This window comes from Jaculus jaculus, chromosome 16, assembly GCF_020740685.1.
Source record: "Jaculus jaculus isolate mJacJac1 chromosome 16, mJacJac1.mat.Y.cur, whole genome shotgun sequence".
NCBI lineage: Eukaryota > Metazoa > Chordata > Mammalia > Rodentia > Dipodidae > Jaculus > Jaculus jaculus.
The window spans coordinates 25,511,135-25,526,047 of record NC_059117.1 but is presented as its reverse complement, the minus strand read 5'-3'; the positions used below and the strand labels follow the sequence as shown (position 1 = coordinate 25,526,047).

The 14,913-nt window shown below is 42.4% G+C and overlaps 1 protein-coding gene and 1 pseudogene across 5 annotated transcripts in view; one reads left to right on the top strand and one right to left on the bottom strand.

Annotated features, from left to right (window-relative positions):
• Dock4 (dedicator of cytokinesis 4) overlaps positions 1 to 14,913 on the top strand; it is a 478,789-nt gene that overhangs the window by 145,506 nt on the left and 318,370 nt on the right. The window lies entirely within an intron of this gene.
• Positions 9,319 to 14,913, bottom strand: part of LOC123455345 — a 33,770-nt pseudogene continuing 28,175 nt past the window's right edge.

The window sequence follows — 14,913 nt, the reverse complement described above, 5'->3', positions numbered from 1 at the left end:
GCCCAGCTACAAACTATAGTTTTAAAATATCAGTTGGCATTCAGTTATTCTTCTCCTATTCTTATGAACTCTTAGCTCCATCTTTTGCATTTTAGCTTCTGACTAAATAAAGTCAGGTCTGTCTACCCTGCTTATCTAACAGCTTGCAGTTCATGCCTAACCCATCTCCCAGAGAGAAGAATCTCCAAGGATGCCATCTTTGTTATACACTTTTGGAAATGATACTTGTACTTGTCAGACATTTAGGAATAATTGTCATCTCTTGATTAAATGTTCTATTCTTTTCTGAAGAAATAAAAGTCTGTGTAGTGTTTAGTTCTAACCTATGTTGTTATATTTAGAAAAGGAGACATGACAAATTGAGAGGTTCTAAGCTTAATTTTGATTTTAAATGAAATCTTATTTTTTCACAAACTCCGAACACACATTACATAGAACTTCATACTCTTGTGCAAAGTGTGAAAGAGTAATTATCAAACTTCCCAATAAGATGTGTGTTTGGGGAAAAGTGAATTCAACTAACTACCTGGAAAATATCCAAATATTGCAAAACATATTTTGGAAAAATCAACTGGGCCTTTGGGTGTAAATTCCATAAATAATCAAAAAAGTCAGAAGTCTTTGATCATCAAATTATCTGTGGAAGTATGCCATGGTGTCCTAAGCTTTTCTCAGCTGTCTTTTAAATAACCCATTTAACATGAAAATGGATTCAAAACAATTTAACCCTTTTGCCCAATCCAACTTTTTAAATTTTTTTTTTTTTTTTTGAGGTAGGGTCTTATTCTAGCTTAGGATGACCTGGAATTCACTATGTAGTCTCAGGGTGGCCTCGAACTCCTAGCCATCCTCCTACCTCTGCCTCCTGAGTGCTGGGAATTCTACTTAACTGGACTGCAAATCAATAAACAATATCCAAGAATACTTTAAATACCCTCAGTTTTCTTCCTTAATCCAATTAAATATTTATTGTACATCTATGATAAACATGGAATGATACCTGTTTCCAGGTGACATCAAGGTAAAAAAAAAAAAATCATACAGTGCACCATCAAATTACCAGGCATAGTTCTAATCAAATATTGCAATTTAATGTAGAATTACAGAACTTCTTAGATGAATAGCTGAAAATACTGTTTTTAAAATGAAGTATTCACTGTAACAGAATCTAGGAGAATATTGAAAGGTTTATTGAATGAAGTATCTTCAAAGTATGTTTTGTCATCTAGTTTAAGAGAGAAGGTAACACAACAGTTCACAAACATAGCAGATTATAACCGGGTTCAAACCCTAATGCTGTAAACGCCCACTGGAAATGGAGTTGAGGAATCTGCAGTGACTACATCCCTTTGGCAGTATTCCTGAGCTGGAAGAGTTTGTTCCTGTTGATTCATTTCTCCAGGGATTTTTTTTGTTATTGTTGTTATTGTTTAAATTAGAACCAAATTTAGCCTGTCTCTTTATAAGTTTCATCATGAGTGTGTGTGTGTGGGTGGGTGTTGGGTTTAGCATCTAGGTGGAAGTAACTTTCTCAGGACTGCCTTTGGTTCAACAATCAAAGTTGACTCATCACTCTTTGGGGTAGGCTACAATTATTTATTACCAACAAGTATGACTCAGAATTGGAGAGCTAGTTTATATTTGTTTACATAATATTTAATGAGTTATTTATAAATTTTCTACCAAGTTGTGTGACTCTTCAGAGGAAGGGCTTTGTCTTAGGGATAAACTTTGGGCCTGGCCCCCCAAGTCCTGCCTGGCCCTGGGTTTCCCTTGTCTCTGACACATTGCCGGTGCTGTGCCACCCGTAGCAGGGACTGCTGGAAAGTCTCTCTGCAGCTTGTCCCTGAAAAAATATATACCCTGCCTGTATTCTGACCCACATCCTCCTGGGAAGGTTAGAATTACATGATATTTAACCCAAAGTACTTTTCTAAACATGGAAAAATCCTGAATTTTACAATATATCTGACCATATCAGATAAGGGATGTAGATCCCAAGGGTCTTGCATAATGCCTTGTATGTCTTGTCTATTTGTTTAGTAAAGCATCCTTAAAATGAAAATAGTTGACTAACTTGCTATTGTCATGTTATCTTATAAGGTAGGGTTTTTCTCCCTATGGAATTTCTGAAGAAGTAGTAAATCTTTATAGTTACTGAGTATGTGGAGAAACGTGGTTTATTAGATAGAGCTCTGTAAAAGGGAGTAGAAACCCTTTAGTTGAGCCTCTTAAGAAAGAAAACAAGATATTATGAATTCCCGGTAGTTATGATATTAGAGCCAGTAATGATTTGGGAATTTATTTTCACATTGGTTTGCAGTAAAACGAGTTCAACAGGGTGAAGAGAGCTGTATTTCCCTTCAGCCTGTCAGTCAGGAACCTCCTCTTGCTTTGTTTGCATGTAGGAAAAAGGAGTCCTCCAGGCTCTCAGCAGTCTGAGCTTTTAACTAGAAGTATGAGGTAAGGCTCCCCCCTGCCTGTGACAGGGTCACATGAGAACTTTCTAATAGCTTTGTATCTGTCAACATTCCGTGTAGTTTTCAAAGCTGTTATAGTTCAGTTTTTCTCTGCTACTGGCAATAGGTAAGGGTGGGTAAGATTTTGGTAGGTAATTGTGGAAAAAAATTTCAAAGGCTAGCCAGGCATGGTGGTGCATGCCTTTAATCCCAGCACTCCAGAGGCAGAGATAGGAGGATCTCCTAGAGTTCGAGGCCACCCTGAGACTACATAGTGAATTCCAGGACAGCCTGGGCTAGAGTGAGACCCTACCTTAAAAAGAAAATTTAAAAAAAAAAAAAAAAGATATCAAAGGCTAGAAAACATTTAAGAGGATTGTATTTACAGTCCTTTGAGAAGATTGAGGACTGCTCTGAATATGTAATATTTTCATAATTTGTAGGATATTTATTCCTATTGAAGTAGAATCTTTCAGTTAGACAACAACCTTAATTAATTTTTTAATTATTAGATTTTTTTTTTTAAGCTCAGGGTGACCTGGAATTCACTAGGTAGTCTCTGGATGACTTCCAACTCATGATAAGCCTCCTACCTCTGCCTCCTGAATGCTGGGATTAAAGGTATGCACCACCATGCCCAGCTGAACTTTACATATATTTTTATTTGAGAGAGGAAGAGAGGGAATGAGAATGGCCATGCTAGGGCCTCTAGCCATTCCAAATGAACTCCATATGCATGTGCCACCTTGTGCATATGGTTTTACTTGGGTACTAGGGAATGGAACCTGAGTCCTTTGGCTTTGCAGGCAGGTGCCTCAACCGCTAAGCCATCTCTCCAGCCCCAGATAAAGAACTTTTTTTTAAAAAAAAATGTGTGTTTGCATGTTCACTTGTATGTGGGTGTATGTCACATGTGTGCACATGCAAGTGGAGGCCAGAAGACAACCATAGGTGGTATCCTCAGGAATGCTGTTCACCATTTTTTTTTTTGACACTTAGTCTCTCATTGACCTGGAGCACCCCATTTAGGCTAAACTGACTGGTAGCAAGACTTAGGGATCTGCCTGTCTCGCCTCCCCAGTGATGGGATTGCAAGCACACATCACTATACTCAACATTTTTTCATGAGATCTGAGGACCAAACTCAGGTCCTCATTCTTGCAGGGAAAGCCCTTTGCCAACTGATCTCCTCAGGACATACAGAACTTTCTTTCCTATGCATTTGTATTCAAGGGGTGGGCTAATAAAGATTTGCAATGTACATTAGGATCCGTTAAATTCTAAACTGTTGACTTAATGATGCTAGGGAATTCTCTCTGTATCTTGGTTTTCTTTTTTACTTTAGTTAACATTTATTTGATGCTTTGATATCAGTATACTCTGCAGGTGTTGTGGAGATGTAAGTGAAAGACCTGGAAGTGCTAAAAATTGCTAGTCAGGAGAAAGCTAGCGTGAGGGAAAAGTAAGTAATACATATTTTAAGAATTTTGGTTACTGCCTTCATTGTCAACATGGGATGCCAGCATAGGTGCTGGATGTCTTGGGTGAGCAGCACTCTGGCAAAGGTAAAGTCGTAAACAGCACTATTATTTTAACATTCAAACAGCTTTCTAGAACACACTGCTTTCTCCTCCTGCCTCATAACCCAGTAGTGTTGTTAAACTGCTCAGAACCAATGCTGTGTAGTGAGCCACCTTTGGGGCTTGCTTTCCCACCACCCTTTGTCTGTGGGGCACCGTTGGATGGAGCACACGGGTTTGGACTTGACCTCACACTCCTTCAACCCAGCTGTCCATGCGACACTAGCTGTCCACCATGGACCTTAGCCTATTTATGCTTCTGCTATGCACAACCACCACCAATAACAAGAGCTACAGCAAGGGCAAGGGCCACCAACTTCAAATAACTCTGCACAGTGTGAGTACCGTGCCATCCAGTCCTCACAACAGCCCATGAACCAGGCAGGTGATGTTTCATAGATAAGGAAACAGATTTCAAGAGGGGCCGTCAATTTCCCCCCAAATCTTCCCACAATAGGTAGACTTGAAATTCAGTGAAGTTATTCTCAGAGTCCTGCTTTTTAAATCATGCCACCATGTGGCTTCCCTCATTAGGCTGAGTGTGCCCTGAAGGCAAGGACTGTGTATTTAATTACAGTTGGGTGAGTGAGTGCCTGAATGAGAAGCTGATCAAAGGTGTGAGTTTTTTTTTTTTTTAAATTTATTTAGCTCAAACAGCCAAATATAACCCATCCTCAGAATAAACGTCTGGAGCACCGTCCACGAGATGCCGAGGGCTTGCGGCTTTATTCACTGTCTGGCGGTGCTCACGTGAAGCACACGGTCGTGTGGGCGATCATGGTGCCAGTCAGTGTTCCTGAAGGTACAAGCGCATTTTCAATGCCAGGCACATTCCCTGCTCTGAGGCAGGCACATTGGGAGGAGGAGGGAAGAATTAGAGGTAGAAACTGGAAACTCATCCTAATGATATTAGTCATTAATATTTCTCTTTTTGGTTGTTCTTAAATGTTTCAGCTGGGTGCTTTCATGTTAACTCATTAAAGGAATCATTCCCTTGGTGACTCACTCGAGGATGATAAAGGCAGCAGAGATTCTGCCTTCTTCCAGGTCCTTTAGTTCTGTTCCCGTGTGAAACCCACTAAGGGCAGGGCATTGTGAGTGTTGCCCCGATGCAGCAGTCAATAAGACACCAGCCTTGCCTCTTGGAAGGCGGGTCTTCCCCTAGCTGGGCTGGTGGCGGACGGGGATCAGGGTAGGTTGTGCTGCTCTGTAGTGGCCTTGTAGGCTGCTCATTGCTATGGCAGAAATCATCATCATCACCATCATCATTGGTATGCATTATGTGTCAAGAGCGGAAGCAAACACTTGGTGGAGTCTTGAATTTTAACAAATGATTGGTAAGGTTGATATTAGTCCCCTTATCTTTTTTTTTTTTAATTTTTATTTATTTATTTATTTGAGAGCGTCAGACACAGAGAGAAAGACAGATAGAGGGAGAGAGAGAGAATGGGCGCGCCAGGGCTTCCAGCCTCTGCAAACAAACTCCAGACACGTGCACCCCCTTGTGCATCTGGCTAACGTGGGACCTGGGGAACTGAGCCTCGAACCGGGGTCCTTGGGCTTCACAGGCAAGCACTTAACCACTAAACCATCTCTCCAGCCCCCCTTATCTTTTTTTAAAATATATTTTTAATTTTTAATTCATTTATTTGAGAGCGACAGACAGAGAGAGAAAGACAGATAGAGGGAGAGAGAGAGAATGGGCGCGCCAGGGCTTCCAGCCTCTACAAACGAACTCCAGACACGTGCGCCCCCTTGTGCATCTGGCTAACGTGGGACCTGGGGAACCGAGCCTCGAACCAGGATCCTTAGGCTTCACAGGCAAGCGCTTAACCGCTAAGCCATCTCTCCAGCCCCACTAGTCCCCTTATCTTAAAGCTAGGGAAAGGAAGACTTTGAGAGGTTCACTTGCTCACATTTCCATATCTGGAAGGGATGAAGCAGAAATTCTCACCCAAACCCACTGAGCTTTTAATCACTTGCTCTGCCCTCTTGGCAGGCCCAGCACATTCTACCAGGATATATCTGTCAAGGTCATTGCACAGGTACTCTAACAGAGTTGCATCTTTCTGAGGAAGCATCTCAGAATACAGGCACTGTTCCCATTGTGCATTTGAAGAAGTGACCCAGAAGGATTGTGTGCGGACCACGCTCTCTCACTGCCAGCCGGCGATGCTGCGTTGTGAACGCAGCAGTGTGATCCTCTGCCAGGCTTTCCAGGAGCTAGCAAACACACACGGACGACATGCAGACAGAGTAGGAACGAAGACATTTCCTTCCTTTACCTTATTTGTGTGGGTCGTGCCTGGTTTTCTTGGTTCTCTGTATAATTACATACCCGCTTTCAGATGAACACTCAGTGCAGTGATTAATGGGCTGAGATTGGATGCACTCGCGCCGCAGTCTGAGTTGTTCGATATCTTTCACCAAAAACGTATTGACTAAATTGCTAGTGGCAGGACGCAGCCCGAGTTCATGCTGGTAGGTGTCTGCTGTAGTTTTTCTGGGCAGTTATGTGGTAAGTGCTTAAGAGTTCCCAGGGGAGTTAAGTGGTAGCCTTTGAAGTCATGTTCTGTACATCCATCCTGCTCTGGGGCAGTTTTCTGTCTCCGAAGCCCTGTAAACGAGTCACAGCTCTCCCTTCTGGAAGAGCTGGCAGGAAACTCAGCCCTTCGTGTTTCCTACCAGTAACACCATTTTGAAATAGGCAGCAGTCCCAGTACTTGACTGAGTTGTTTACACCATATATATGAATGATGTTTCTTCATACTCCTTTCAGCCCTCTGGTTATCACCCAGCGAGAGAAGAAAAGACTTTATTTTCTCTCTCAGTATATTTTGTAACCTGTCAAGGTTTGGCTGATTTTCTGCCTCTTCCGAACACCTCCCTGACGGACTGATAGCCACACTCCTCTTTCTCTCTTATTTCTCTCCATGTGCCTATAATTGCTTTGCCCATCCGCACAGGAAGCATGGCCTCCACATTTGGGGGGGGGGTGTGGTGAGGGCAGTATGAATGTGGCAGTATTCAGTTAGAATTTAGGAATAATAATCTTTGGGTTTTTTTTTTTTCCCTGAGTGAACATGACTCTTTTGTCATTGTAATAATGTTCATTGTTGACAGCTATAAAAGAGATAAAAGGAAAGGATATGAAGTCATATATAAATTCACTTCCTGGAATGAACCAATGTGTTAATTAGAAATTAGTCAGGGTTCTTCAGAAAGACAGAGCCACACACATGTAACGTGTGTGTGTGTGAGAGAGAGATGTTTAGACACACACACATACACAAACACACATATGACTTTGGAGGCTGAAAAGCCTCATGACAGGCCATCTGCAAAATGACAAGCGAGGATAGTCAGTCGTGTGACTCAGTGCGCGGCCAAAGGCTTCAGAATGAGCAACCCGCTGGTATACCTTCAGTCCAAGAGGAAAGGCTTAAGAATCTGGGACCACTGGAATTCAAAGGTTAGATAGAGAACCTGAATTTTGATGTCTGTTGACAAGAGAAGAATGGCGTTCCTGAGTAAGAGGAGAGAGACAGAGTACACACACGTGAGTGCATGTAAAATTACCTTTTCTTCTGCGTTTTGTCTTTTGTGAGCTCTCAGCCAATTGGACAGTGTCCACCCACATTAAACGAGGACATTTCTTTATTCATTCCACCGGTTCAAATGTTAATTTCCCCTAGGAACCCCTTTATAGACATGCGCAGAAATAATGCTTTACTACCTATCTGAGTACGCCTTGACTCAGGCAAGTTAATACTTAAAATTAACCATCACAACCAGAGTTAGCCCTCTGGGGTGCTTGCTTTCAGTTCTGGCATGAAAGGAAAGTTGGTGTTAGTGTTTGCTGTGACCTTGGATACAAGCCTCATTCTGAAGTCTTGTGGTAGTCGCATAGGTTTACTTCACTTCTTTTGTTCCTTAGACGTAAGCTTAGTTTTGGATAGCTTGTATTAGATCATATGGTGATTGATGGGAAAAACTCTCCCTTAATAATTCTGATATTATATATTTATCCTAGACTAGCTTGCATGATAATTGGGTGGGGAAAAAAATAGCTACCTTGACACACATGTATCGTGGAGATGAACTGGTGTGGCAGTGAACCTTGGAAGTCATCGAATCTACTGGCTTCAAATCCAACTGTATGCTTGTCAGATTGCCATTTCTTTAGCTTCTCAGAGACAGATTCATTCTCAACAGGCTGAGAGAGGCAATCAAATGAAGAGTATATGGATTAGTTACTTTGACATTACTGTGACAAAACACCTGACCAAAGCAATTGTGGCTCCCAGCTTGAGGCTCCGGTCTACCTTGACAGGGAAGATAAGGTGACAGGAGCATGGGGTAGCTGGTCACCTTGTGTCTGCTGTCAGGGAGCACAGAGAGATGATGCCTTTTTATCTTTGTCAGTCTGGGACCCCAACTCACAATCACTGTGGGCCTTCCCTCCCTCTTCATTAAATCCTTCTGGAAATGTCTGCATAGCCCTACCAATAGGTGTTTTCATGCTGATTCCATATCACATCACCTTGACAGTCAAGGCTCACCATCTCAGTGCAGGAAAGACAATGCACAATTGCCCTGGTGTGAGAAATGTGGGGTGCTTTAGGAGTTTAGGTAGCAGTCTAAAGAGTGACTATCAGGGTAAGGAGTGCACCGGTAAGTTCAAGGTTGATTTAATTACTTATGTAAGATCCCTTCTGGTAATGGTGGAATGAAGTCTGGAACCCGCTTCCTTTATTCCACACCCAAGGAATGCCCTCTAAGCTCCTATGCCAAGGTGCTTGGGCTGCCATAGTGAAATGTCACAGAAGGTAATTCTGATTGTCCCACATCAGAGCTGGTCTTGACGTTGCTATTCATGGTCTCACAGAGGGTAACCTTTCCTCTGTGTCTGTACATAACCCTCCTTCCATGCGCGTGCATCCCTTGGTCTCTGTCTTTAAATTTACTCTTCATAAGGACACCAGCCAGATTGAGTTAGGGTCCATCTTAATGGAGTTTAGCTTAATCACTCATATAAGGGCCTTACCTCCAAACCTCCAAATATCATGACATTCTGAGGTTGGGGTTTGCGGAGGGTAAGGGGTAAGGCTTCAGGATGTAAACTTTCAGGTCATATAGTTCAGACTCAGAGGCCTCCTTTTGATGGTTGTCAAAATCTCCCATTCCTCATCAGATCTAGTCTAACAAGACAGCTTATTTTTTTTAACCCAAAATGTGTTTATTGGGATCATTCCCTACTCATCTTAATCAGGTTGTCATTACAGCTGCTTCCTCCTGGAGGAACAAAAACCTTCTGGAAGCCTTGCTTTTCCTCCTGTAGGCTGGCAGAGGGCAGTGGAGCAGTCAACACACAACACTACCGTTTGTGCATGGCTAACAAGCGTGGTGAGTTTATAGCAACCTGGGCACTTCACGTACATGGAGCATTGGGGCTCTGCACCAGGTGCCCCTCCTTGTGTTTCCTCTTCTCTTCTGGAGAGAGGTGAAGGAGAGAGGTGTGTTCTTGCAGAGAGGTTGTCACCCCCTGAAAGGCTTAATTTTTTTTTTTTCTTTGAGAGAGAGAATGACAGTGTGTGCTCCAGCCACTGCAAATGGACTCCAGACACATGTGCCATCCATGTATCTGGCTTTCATGAGTGCTGGGGAATTGAAACTTGGTACTTAGGCTGGTCAGGCCAACACGTTAACTGCTAAGCCGTCTCTGCAGCCCACAGACAGCTTTTATTTCCCACTTGCTATTAGGACCCAAGGAGAAACCTATAGTGCCTTTTATGTTGTGATAATCCTGACCAGACCAAGAGATTGGTTTAATATCCCTGCACACTCCAGTGCAAATGGAGGGATGTGAGGATGTGAGCAGTGGAGATGGGCTCAGGAATGTTTAGCTCCACTGACGAAGATCTTGAACAGCTTATAAGCCTTTGTTTTGGAGGTTGGAGAGATGGCTTTGCAGTTAGGGCACTGGCCTGCAAAGCCCAATGATCTTCGTTAGATTCCCCCAGGTCCCACATAAGCAAATGCACAAGGACAAACATGCGTCTGGAATTCATTTGCAGTGGCTGGAAGCCCTGGAGTGCCCATTCTCTCTCTGTATCGTCGGTGTCTTTCTCCCTTTCAAATAAATAAGTAAATAAATAAATAAAAACCTTTGTTTTCTAAAGTCTGGTGTCCTTCAGGTTCATTGATGCAGATAGCAGATTCCACCCTCCATGCGTAGGCTTACGTAGGAGTTACAGTGGGATATTAGCTGATTTGTAGATTCCTTGAGGGACATGAAAGCATGCCTTGGGCACAATTTCCATACACGTTGCCTAGAACCACCCCCACAGGACCAGTCTGACCAGAGATCTGTGCCGTTGCCAACTCCAGAACCACTTTGCCTCCGCTGTGAGCCCTAAAGCTGCCACCACATCTGCCATCCAAACCCACATCTCCAACTTTTACTGTGGCAACAAAGTGGATGCCTAGGCTCCTGCATGTAGTTCAAATCAAGCCCTCACATGTCACCAGGGCTCAGTGGTTCCCACTTTTGATCCCAGTAAACATGGGAGGCTGAGGTAGGAGGATTGTTGTGAGTTCGAGGTCAGCCCGGGCTAGAATGATACCTTTCTTCCAAAACAAGGCAAACAAACCTTGTGCCGGGTGGATAGAACCTGAACCCGGGCTCATCAGGCTGCAAGAACCCTGGGGAGAGACAATTTGATGTGCAGGGAGCTGCCAAAAAGCAGCTGCTGCCTCTTGGGGAAAAAAAAAATTACCTATGCAGTACTAACAAATATCCTATGACCAGCATTTAGGATATGCTCACATTGTGTACATGCCGAGCTTGCTTTGGTGAAGGAATAAAACATGAGCAGGGCCTGTGATCACTATTGTATCTTTGAGAGGGCAAAGATAGGATGCAGAGAGCATAATTTGCAAGATACAGCATTGAGAAATCTTGTGCGTTCCCATTGGTAGACGTCCTTGCCTTTATTGTGTTACGTAAGGAAGAGGAAGGTCGGGAAGAAGGACTGGTACAATGGGAGGGAAGCTGGACCTTCTTGAGTCCTGTCTTTTCCACTTTGGTTGGTCAGAGTGAAAGATACTGCAGATCTCTTTTCTGGTGTGGTCTATTTTCAGCTGGGGATCCTTTGTGCCTTATATTACTTCAATGGACTCTTTCTTAACTAGTTTTCTTCTTAAAACTTCTCTGTCCCTTGGGGGTGTGGAACTGTGGTTAGGTGCATTCCCATTGCTTAGTAGTCATGTGACATGAAGGCAATGAGACCACCGTGGTGGTCTCAGAAAGGACATGCAAAAGGTCATAGAGTATATGCTTCCATTTATATGTGCATTGGCTCGCATAGGATTGTTGAAAGCCTTCACTGCATGGTCTTTCCTCATACCACTCTTTCGTTGCTAGGGATACAGCAAAGATCAGGATAGATGGTCTCATCTTAATGCCCGTTACCATATACTCACCAAGAGATGCTAGATAAAGCACTAGCTAAGTATATGAATGATGACAACTTCCTGCACTTGCGGGTATAAAATTTAAGAAATTAGCATTATTTTTACTCAAGATCAAACTGCCCCTTCAAATTGTCTCATAAATATTTAGAGTGTTTTTTCCTCCATGACTTGCCTTATAGCCTTCTCTTTTAAAATCTGCTTTGATTTACACAAAGTGAATTTCACAGACAAGAAGAATAGGCATTTGTTGTTTTTCTTGCAACTCATGAAGGCCTTTTAAAAATAGAAAATTGGTGAAAAGGATGGTTAAAATTCTCAGTATTATTACTGGAACACAATACTAATTAGCAGTGACCTACACAGTTAATGTTTACTAGGTTAGTGAATGAATGAATGAATGAATGAATGAAGTGAAGGAAGAGTGGAAAGCACACTTTGGAATCATATGTGGGTTCATGTTCCTGCTTTATTACTACTTTTCCTCATAGTTTCTTCATCTATGTATCGTATAATGGTAATAGCTAAATAGTCCTGTTTTGAAAATCAAACATCTATTTAGAAGACCAGGAGAACCTGCTGTGGTGGAGCACACCTTTAATCCCAGCATTCTGGAGGCAGTGGTAGGAGGAGGATCGATGTGAGTTCGAGGTCACCCAGAGAATACATAGTGAATTCCAGGTCAGCCTGGGCTAGAGCAACAAACAGGAAAGAAAAGTAAAAAGAAAATAACATAATACTGACCTGGTTGGAGTTAAATTCCTCAACAAACCTTTCCCAACACCTCCATGATGACTTCATTCCCCTCTGGGGAGATTCCCAGTGCAGATTGGCATAACCACCACCCTGGGAACTCCTCCAGTAAAGAAAACTGTAGACGTTTAAAAAGATTCCGTGTGTGTGTGTGTGTGTGTGTGTGTGTGTGTGTGTGTGTGTGTCTCTTTCTCTCCCTCCCTCTCTCTCTGTCTCTCTCAGTATTAACAACTTCCCAGAAGAACATCCACAGAACAGAATTTGGGAAAGTCTGCTGTGAGTCAATTATGTTGATAATTCTTTTCAAAGGAAACAGTTGACTTTTTTTTTTTTTTTGAAAGACTTTTCTTTCAAGTAGCCAGGGATAGCTTACCTGGCATTTACTGTTTGTGCTAACCCGGTCCTGTGCTAGGTGGATGAATGGTCTGCTCCACAGCAAGTGACAGGGAGGCTGGTTTGTTGCCCCTGCAAGGCAGAAGGCCTTGCCTTCTTCTGTTTACTCATGGTCATGTGTCAAGCTACCTGTGAACAAAGGTCCTGTTGATACAGGAATTTGGGGGTTCTTCTGCCAATGTGCTAACATACACCAGTGCACTGATAACTTGGGAGTGCCCCCAGATCCTTGTCTTATGAATTTGAAGAATGAAATCCACAGACCAGTAGATAAGGTTCAGCAAGATTTTATTATAGCTTAAAGCTTTTAGGCGGAAGAGCTTTAGGAGAAGTAGGCCTTCAGGAAAGGAAGGAAGACATACTTTTTGCCCAAGGAAGCAAGATGGGGTTTGAGAAGCGCTGAACTCAAGAGAAGGAAGCAAGGCAGAGCTCTTGCCCAGGGAGGCGGCGTGGGTGGGGGGGGAGGTTGAAAATGGATATGAGATGGAGTCATTGTCGCTTTGATTTGTATTTCCCTGAAATGCTAAACTCTGACATTCCTTGTTAAATTTTGCTTTTAACCTTCAAAAGGCTTAAAATGAAAGTGCTTCCATCCTTCACTTCCCAATCCTGGGAATGAAACCTCTCTCCCTGGAGCTGGCATCCTCCTTGAACTGTGCTTTTTCTCTGCTTAACTGCAAAGCCTCTGTCACGTGAACTGTGTTAGGCTTGTGCAGGTCACGACAGTCATAGAATCCTTTTAGCTCCTAACCTAGATAGGGTGTTTTTTTTTCTTTAATATTTTTATTTATTTATTTGAAAGAAGGGAGAGAATATGAATGGGGCGTACAGGGGCCTCCTGTCACTGCAAACAACTTCCAGATGAATGCACTACCGTGCATCTAGTTTTACTCCTGTACTGGGGAATCAAACCCAAGTCCTTTGGCTTTGCAAGCAAGTGCTTAAATCACTGAGCTATCTGTCCAGCCCCTAGATATAATCTTAACTCTTCTCATACTGAAGTTTTCTATGTGTTTTAAGTAATACTTTATTTCAAGATATCTGTCTGCATTTACCTATATCTGTCATTTTCTGAGTTGATGATATTATTTGAATCTGAAGTGTCATGTTTTGAAGGCTTGTTCCCTGGCTGGTGTTGCTGTTTTGGAATATAGCCTTTGGGAAGTGGGAGCTAGCTGAAGAAAGTGTTGTCATCCAGGGCAGACCTCTGACCATTATTCTCGACCCCTGGTGCTGCTTTCTTTGTTCCCTGGTCTACCAAGGTGTGAATAGCTCTCACTTCATGCTCCTGCTTTGCAGGTAGGAGCCACTCTCCGATGCCTTCCTTATTATGATGGAAACTGTGAGACAAAATAAACCTTTCTTGTTTTAAGTTGTTCTGTCAGGAATTATTGTCACACTGAAGCAGAAAGCCTCAACTGAAATGAGAATGGTTATTGCATGTGCTTTGAAAAGGAAGATTTTTTAAAGGTTTAGGCAAGGCTGTTGGAAAGTGTCTGTGATGTTTGTCAACATTTCATGACTTTGATCTTCTTTCTGATATATTTTTTTCCTGAAATCTTAAATTATTTTTTAATGTTACTCAAAAGATGATTTCATGAGTCAAATATCCATGTTAAATTTACCGGAGAGAATTGTTTAAGTAGACAGGTTTGGATAGTAAGGACTCTTTGTGTAGGATTTTCTTTGATTATATTATGCCATGGAGTGCTGAGATAATTGTATGTAACTTTTGCTATTTAATGAAAATGAAGAAAAATATAGGATGATTATTATCATCGTACTTTTATTTGACAGGTGAAAAGAGTAGGTTTCTAAATTCTACCATAACAGTTTTATAGTCATTGCATTAAACATTCAGAAACACTAGAGGGATTTTATGAATATGAACCTATTACATGTATTTTGGAAGTATTATTGTGGTTTCATTTACCTTTGCATGTCCCTGCTGATTAAATGGGTTTGTCATGTTGACTTTTAACATTTAGGCCAGATCAGAAGTCCCGCGTCCTTAGAGTAGACTATTGTTCATTCAATCAGTTTCCCCTCCTGCGGCTGTGACCTGTGACCTGGCAAGAGCTGTTTTTCTCTTCTGTGAACCTTGGCTCTTATCTGCACTTCCTAGTTCCCAAAAGATCAGTTTCCAGGGTAGTTTGATCAGTGGAGATGTGGGAAGAAGAAGAGAGCTTGGCGTTTTACAGCATGCATTTGTGAAGCCCATTCTGGGCTTCGTTTTTCCCCTGCTTTCTCCCTTT